The sequence below is a fragment of the Marmota flaviventris genome, chromosome 15 (genome assembly GCF_047511675.1).
Source record: "Marmota flaviventris isolate mMarFla1 chromosome 15, mMarFla1.hap1, whole genome shotgun sequence".
NCBI lineage: Eukaryota > Metazoa > Chordata > Mammalia > Rodentia > Sciuridae > Marmota > Marmota flaviventris.
Window position 1 is genome coordinate 48,752,631 of NC_092512.1, and position 7,360 is coordinate 48,759,990.

Below are 7,360 nucleotides of genomic sequence, written 5' to 3' on the forward strand. Positions count from 1 at the left end.
CAACATAGATGAATCTTAAAATCTTTAATCTGAGTGAAAGAAAAATAAGACATAAAATAGTATAATTCAATTATATAAAGTGAAGGAAATTTTAAACTGAACTACTTCCAAAAAAATATTGGAAGGAATAGCCTCTCCAATTACAACAACAAAAATATTCTATAGTATGTTTATCTAGTTCTTTTTTTTTTGCTTCTGCCAATTTTTAACTTTTTAATTTTAGAGCTGTTATTAATTGCTTGCAAATATAAAATTTGTGAAATAATTAAACGTTTATCAATATAATTTTATTAATTTTTGTAATCCATTTTAAGATTCTTAAGTAAAAAGGCTGGGCACAGTGACACATGGCTATAATCCCAGGAGGCTGAGGCAGGAGGATCACCAGTTCAAAGCCAGCCTCAGTAAAAGTGAGGCACTAAGCAACTCAGTGATACCCTGTCTCTAAAGGAAATACAAAACATAGGGCTGAGGAGGTCAAGTGCCCCTGAGTTCAATTCCTGGTACCACCCTCCAAATTCTTAATTAATAATAATATAATAGGCCATATTAAGGAATCTATACCTGACTTCACTATAATAATAGCTATATTAATGTAGGGATATCTGTCTTTTTTTGTTGGAATTACATAGGATACTTTTTTCTATTCTCTTGCTTACACTTATCTTTATGTACAGAGCATATCATCCTTTGTTTGTTTGTTTTTGGCAGTATTGGGGATCAATCCCATGGGCAGCCTACACTCTACCAGATACATTGCTGCCTTCGACCTGCGCAGGCAGCTGAACTTAAGGTGGCTCGTGTGAATTTCCAGGGACACCAAATAAAACACAGACACACACTTTACTTTTAAACAAGCTTCAGGACAGCTCCTCTGCTCTCGGCCTCAAGCTCCCCAAATGGGAGAGCGAGGGGAAAGTCACTATAGGCTGGCTAGAAAGAGAGCACATTTGGAAGTGGGCTTTTATTGGGAGACCCTTATTCTTAGAAAGTTCCATCCAAAAAAGGTCAAAAGGGGCAGGGTCACAAAGGAACAGGTGAGTGTAATTCGACTCAAGGGGCTGTAGGCTGACACATCTATGTCTGAAGATGCGTCCTCAAACTTCCGGGACTAGGGCAATGTCTAGGTCACTACAAGATGCAGTGAAGTTCAAAGTCTCTCTGCTCCAGGATGGAAGACCCGAATCATTCCGAGTGGCTCCCCACACTACATCCCCATTCCTTTTTGAGAAAGAGCTAACTTGCCCAGGTTGGACTTGAACTTGTGATCCTCCTGCCTTAGCCTCCCAGGTAGCTGTGAATGGGCATGCATTGCCATGGTTGGCAAAAGCATGATTCTTTAACAAACAAGTCTGACAAGTTCTCTTATAATTTTAGTATTTAGCTCATTCACATTCTTAAAAGATATTTTCTATGGTTATTAATTCTAAGTTGACAATTATTTATTTCTGCACATAGAAATAATCATCCTACTGGCTTATATCTTCTATTGTTGAACTTAAAACACCAACTCTCTGTCATTCTTTTGATGATCTGCCTCTCTTCCTGAGACTGCTTTAAGATAGCTGCATTTTCTTTGTTTTTTTTTTCAGTTTCAATATAACATATCTAAACGTAGTTTAAGTTATTGAATTTGTTTTCTGTGAGTTTGGAAAAATTATAGCTATTATCACTTTATATTTTTATTGTCTTCATCACTCTCTGAGTTTTTCCCCTTAGGTAACTTTGATTAACAGTATATAAGCTCTTCTCTTTATTCTCTATGTAGCTTGATTCTCCTCCATATTACAACCTTTGGTCTCTGTGCTCCATTCTGGTTAATTTTCTGATCTAGCTTCTAATTTTCCAAACCTTCTTCAGTTGTATCTGTTTCTCAACATCTCAACCCAGTTTTTATATTTAGCTCTCATGTATTTGTTTGTTTCTTTTATACTACTTGTTTCTTTTTCAAATTTTCTATTTTAATAGTTTCCTGTCCTTGCAGATGTTTTGAAGTTGTCTTCAATATTTTTTAAACAAAATAAACATTATCCTTAAACAAAAAACTAAGTTTCTTTTCTAGTTTGGATAATTTCAATCTTTCAAGTTTTTTTTTTTTTTATTTGTTGGTATGATTTGATTTTTCTGCTGATTGTTTTTAGCAGTTCCCTGGTTTTGCACATATTTTGTTATTCTTTTATTATGGATTATTCAATGTTCTTTTCATAATTACTTTTTATACTTTGTAATTCTTTGAAAACTAAGATTTATGTCATAGATCCTTGTACCAGGAGAAGGCTGTGGTGACCAGGTCTTCTCAAGGATGTTTTATGTCCTCTTTTCTTTCCCTCATTTACTCCATGCCATGATAACCTTAGCTTTTCCTATAATCTCCTGATGGGTGTAAAAGTGTGGGGAGGGTGGGTAGAAGACTGATTTTTGGATTATTTTTTACTGTGACATGTAACCCTGTGGCACCCAGCTTAATATGGGGAAGGTCTTTGGTAAATTTATCCCCCTACCCTCCTCATATGCAATAGGCCCTGGGTTCAATCCCCAGCACCACAAAAAAAAAAAAAAAAAAAAAAAAAAAAATTACCCCCTGGAGTGAACTCTGGGATTTAACCTCTATTGCATAATCCCATGAGTCCAAATTGATTGGGTTCAGCAAATGCCTTGGAAGCAAAAATAGCTCCAGTGTTACTCTTATTTCTCTGGATTCATACTTCCTTTAAGCTTTGGCTTGGTATCTTCTTATTTTGTCAAGTAGTTTATTTTTCCAAGAATATTTTTTTTCAAAAATTACATGCAATATTTTAATTGTTTTCAGTGGGAATTTGGCCTGAATCCAGCTTGTCATTTACCAGAAACAGAAAGCCTTGGTTCTTAGTTCCCATACAAGAATCACAACCTGAAAATTAACTACTGGAAAAGATTGAAGACCAACTTTAAACAGGAAAGTATAATACAGCTCAGAAAAACACTCACACTATGTTGTAGTGCATAAGAAAAACAAGTTTGCCTTGGGGCATGGAAGAGTTATTTCCTTTTCTAACACAACTTTGCAGCCCTAAAACTCTGGCTGAGTCACCCAGTACAATTATCTAACTCTCTAACATCATCCTTAGTAGATTCTTCTGAGTCTCAGAGCACTGGAAACTCAAGGACATCTGTAGATAATCACTTATATTGTTGAGGGTCAGCGTTGATTGGGGAGTTAGAAAGTGGTGACTTAATTCTTTTCCCTGAATCAGTGACATAATTAGAAATACTGCTCCTAAATTTTCACTGCCCACCATACGGAGGGCTGCTACAGATTGATATGTTCTAGTCAGCTAGCTCTTCTGGTTTGCTAGTCTTCTAGAGTCATAGTTGAATTTCTATATTAACACTTTGAACTCTCTCACTTATTTTAATCTTTTAATGTGTTAATGTTTTAAAGCCAGAACTTCAACATTTAAAAGTGGTTCTTCAGATTTGATGGTAGAGTCATTTCTAAATCATTATAGCTTTGAGCCTCCATGATCTGCCACAGGTTTGTCCCCCTTGTTGGTCTGGCAATGATGCGCAAGTTTTCATTGTGACTGTTATGTGGCCTAGTGGACATAGATGGCTAAAAAATTTTAAAAATAAAATAAAGGGTCCTTCAGAATCATTTCCCAAAGATTAATTTGGTTAATACTAATATGATAACAATTAAATAATACTTTATTAGTTAAGGTGTTAATTTGGTTAGTTATTATTTATAATCTTTTCTCCTATTTGTGAATGGTTGAAAAGACATGGAATTTTATGATAAAAAGAGAGATATTATGGTTTGTTTTGAAATGCACTATCAGATATATTATTGCCAGAACATGGTAATTTTGGAGTAGGCTGAGGAATTTTTTGATAGCTAACAGAGACTGGAATACAGTCTACAGAGAAATGGGGCTTGGTTTCTCACTTCCATTTTAGATTAATTGTAGTGAGAGGGACTCACCTACTGAGGTTTGTCAATCAGTGGTAGATAACTTAAAGAGCCTGAGTTTTTACTTGAAATAAATGTAAAATAAACAGGAGAAATAATGTGTTAACTTTTTCATTGTGAATAACCACTAAAACTTATAAAAATTCTATATGTAAAGCTCAATATCTGTTTCATGGAAAAGAACATTTAAGTTAATGTTTTTGGTGAGAGAAGAAATAATAAATTATGAAAGTCATCAATTTGAAGATCTTCCTGCTACTTCCAATATTACGTGTTTTTTTTAAATCTCTAAAAATGTTAATGGGCAGAATATTTTCTGATTTTCAGATGCTTTATTTACTAACATTTATACCTCTACTAAGATATACAAGTAAATATGCCCCCATGGAATTATGCAACATGAGGCCTTCAGGATCATGAGAAACTGTGCATCTTCCAAAAATCAGTCTTTATATTATTAACCTGAAGAATTCCTTATATATGTTAAAATCCTAGCTTTAAAGTCCTTATTCAAGAGCTTACAATAGATAGAATAGGCCAAAACTTGGTAAGATCTTGGTAAGTCTAAGATCTGCCAATGGGCTTCCTTGTGCTGTGTGAATCTGAAATGCTTGACTAATTATGTTTACTAATTACCATCTTTTTTTTTAACTAAGCACATTTAGAAGGACTTTGCTTTTACATATCCATTAGCCAGGGATAGGGATTGTAGAGGCATCAGGTAACTCTCCAGAGAAGCTGGAATTTCCTGCTTGAGCACTGCCTGTGGTTACAGAGGACTGAAGATTTACTGTCTCAAGAGTATCTGGTCATTGTCACACACAGATTTTTATGAGCACTGCAGTTGTGTGTGTTTAAAAATAGGCTTATTTTTTTTTCTCTGCATGTTCTATTTCACTTTTTTCATATTTTCTCTCTTTCTCCCCCCTCTCTTCTTTCCCTCTTTCCTGATGGATAGACATGAGTAAGGCTAGATTCTTCAACTGCCACCCAACATCCTTTCTCTGACCCAGGTGAGTTCACAGTCACAGCCCCAGGTGCTGTTGGATAGAGGAGGCTGCAGTGTACAGACAATCCATGAATTTGTCAGGCTGCCTGAACTACTGCCCACTCAGTTACCCCGGTTACAGCCCACACATCTCTTCATACTCATAAGTGTTCATCAATAAAACAAAATTCATTATTACCAAAAGAAAAATTTTTTCTTCTTTCTGTAAAGGAACAAATTATTCTTGCATTGAACTTGCTGCCTACTCATACCCCATTTCCTTTTGCACCTTCCTCCTTCTCCAGCCTTCTTTATTCTTGGTGCGTTGCTGCACATACCTGGTTCCTGTGTATGGGGCAGGTAAACCGAGGCCCCACAGCAGCACAACAGACCTGTCTTGGGAAGACAGCAGTATATTTGACTTTATCAGAGATGCTGGTTGCTTCACTCATTTTAAAACCTCCACAGACTTGGCCTGTGTGCCTGAATATTTTAAGAGATATTGATGTAAGAAATGAAGGCCTTACTTACTAAGTCAAATTTCCTCTGGCTAAGAGAAAAATTTGATGCTATGGTCAAAAGTAAACTATCTGAAGGATTCTACAAACATCAGTTATTGCAAAGGGTCAGAAAAGTAATGTCAATGAGTGAAGGAACATGGAGGACGATGAAGAATTAACCTCTTATGCTACTTATTAGGGGTCATAGTCAGTTTTTTCTTTTTAATTTATTTTTTAAAATATTTTTTTAGTTGTAGATGGACACAATACCTTTATTTTATTTATTTATTTTTATGTGGTACTGAGGATTGAACCCAGTGCTTCATGAGTGCTAGGCAAGAACTTTACCACTGAGCCACAACTCCAGCCTCACAGTCAGTTTTAAAGTGGACAAAAACAATTTTTTTTTAAAAAAGACCAGATTCTACTGGGTGCTGTGGCACATGCCTGTAATACCAGTGATTCAGGAATCCAAGGCAGGACGATCACAAGTTCAAAGCCAGCCTCGGCAAGTTAACAAAGCCCTAAGCAATTTATGAAGACCCTCTCTCAAAATTAAAAATTTAAAAGGTCTAGGGGTGTGGCTCAGTGGTTAATGCCCTGGGTTCAATTCCATGTAACAAAAAATAAAATAAAATACATATATCAAAAAATAAAAGACCAGATTCTGCCTATAAAGCCATCACACTTACAAATGAATATTTATGTAAAATATATGCATGAATTAAGCCTTACTAATAATATATGCTGAATATTTATGTGCTTCTAAAATGAATTTGGTTAGTTACCCAAGAAACAATGTTTGCCCTGATGTTAGATCTACAGTATCTATGTTCAAATTAACTCTGTGTAAAGAAGTGAACTCCCCAAGGTCAAGCCGAATTTCTACATTGGTGTCCTCTAGTCAAGCATAAAAAGCAGACCATTTGCAGTTATTTTCTGGGAGATCTGCGGCTTACACATAGGATCTGCTGCCTTCCCTCCTGGGCTGTCCTCTTCCCGAAGTGATGATCTCTTAGTGTCTATAGTAGATGGACTCTAAGGACTCGTGGAGCAAAATCAAGGGCTCAGAAATAGTGCTGGAATGAAGGAGAGCAGAACTTGTTTTTGTTCTACTTCCTTTAGAAAGTACCCAGTGTTCTCAGTCACTAGGGAAGAGAAACAAGCTCAGCTTTTTAGACACATAAATGGGAAAAACAATGTCTTTGTTCCAGGCCTGTCTTTTGGATTCTAGATTAAAAAAAACGCCTCTAGCTGTGATGATGCTACAGGAATGGGAAGCCACATTTCCCAGCCTTAAAGTGGCTGAACCAGGCAATGGTGTCAGAAATGGTGACACCCACACAAGGTCACAAGGAACACTTTTTGGACTCAAGGAGAGTCCTTGGAAATAGAAAAGAAAAGGCAAGAAAAAAAAGAAGGGAAAAGAAAATGCCTAAACTTTGAAAAATATTTTTAGAAAAAAATATTTACCCTGAATTTTGCTGATTTTCATGTTGTCCCCCTATCCTTCCCAAATTCATTCAAGGGACTTGATTATACATCAGAGAAGTTTACTTTTAGAGAAAGAGAGGCCTGCTGAGCTTTGTTTGCATCTTGTCTGTTCCAGTTTGGGAGGGACCTTAGCAGTGGAGGGCGCTGCTTGTGCTTTTCATTGTTCTGACCTGATTCTGTGAAGGCCCAGTAATCAGGGATTTCAGCAGCCCAGGGTCCCCTGATAAGCCACAGGAAAGGATGGTTGCTGGGTTTTTTTTGTGTTTTTTTTTTTTTCTCTACTCTTTTTTTTTTTTTAATTATGTTTATTTTTTAAATGTGGTGTTGAGGATCACCAGTGCCTTACCGGTGATAGCCAAGTGTTCTACCACCACCCCGGCCCTTTCCCTCTACTCTTATGTAGCTCTGAGGAAGAGTTGTTTGCTGACC